Source organism: Lipotes vexillifer, unplaced genomic scaffold (assembly GCF_000442215.2).
Source record: "Lipotes vexillifer unplaced genomic scaffold, Lipotes_vexillifer_v1.1 scaffold1201, whole genome shotgun sequence".
NCBI lineage: Eukaryota > Metazoa > Chordata > Mammalia > Artiodactyla > Lipotidae > Lipotes > Lipotes vexillifer.
Window position 1 is genome coordinate 1481628 of NW_006783542.1, and position 807 is coordinate 1482434.

Sequence of the window (807 nt, forward strand, 5' to 3'; positions counted from 1 at the left end):
GCCCTGTGCGTCCAGTGCCTGGCCTCCGCAACGGGGGGGGCCGCGACAGTGAGAGGCCCGCGTACCGCAAAAAAAAAAAAAAAAAGACAGCCTCTTCCATAAGTGGTGTTGGGAAAACCGGACAGCTACCTGTAAAAGAATGAAATTAGAACACTCTCTAATACCATACACAGAAATAAACTCAAAATGGATTAAAGACCTAAATGTAAGGCCAAACACTATAAAACTCTTAGAGGAAAACATAGGCAGAACACTCTATGACATAAATCACAGCAAGATCATTTTTGACCCACCTCCTAGAGAAATGGAAATAAAAACAAAAATAAACAAATGGGACCTAATGAAACTTAAAAGCTTTTGCACAGCAAAGGAAACCATAAACAAAATGAAAAGACAACCCTCAGAAGGGAGAAAATATTTTCAAATGAAACATCTGACAAAGGATTAATCTCCAAAAGTTACAAGCAGCTCACGCAGCTCAATATCAAAAAAACAAACAACCCAATCCGAAAATGGGCAGATCTAAATAGACATTTCTCCAAAGAAGATATACAGATTGCCAACAAACACATGAAAGGATTCTCAACATCATTAATCATTAGAGAAATGCAAATCAAAACTACAATGAGATATCATCTCACACCGGTCAGAATGGCCATCATCAAAACATCTACAATAAATGCTGGAGAGGGTGTGGAGAAAAGGGAACTCTCTTGCACTGTTGGTGGGAATGTAAATTGATACAGCCACTATGGAGAACAGTATGGAGGTTCCTTAAAAAACTAAAAATAGAGCTACCATACGGCC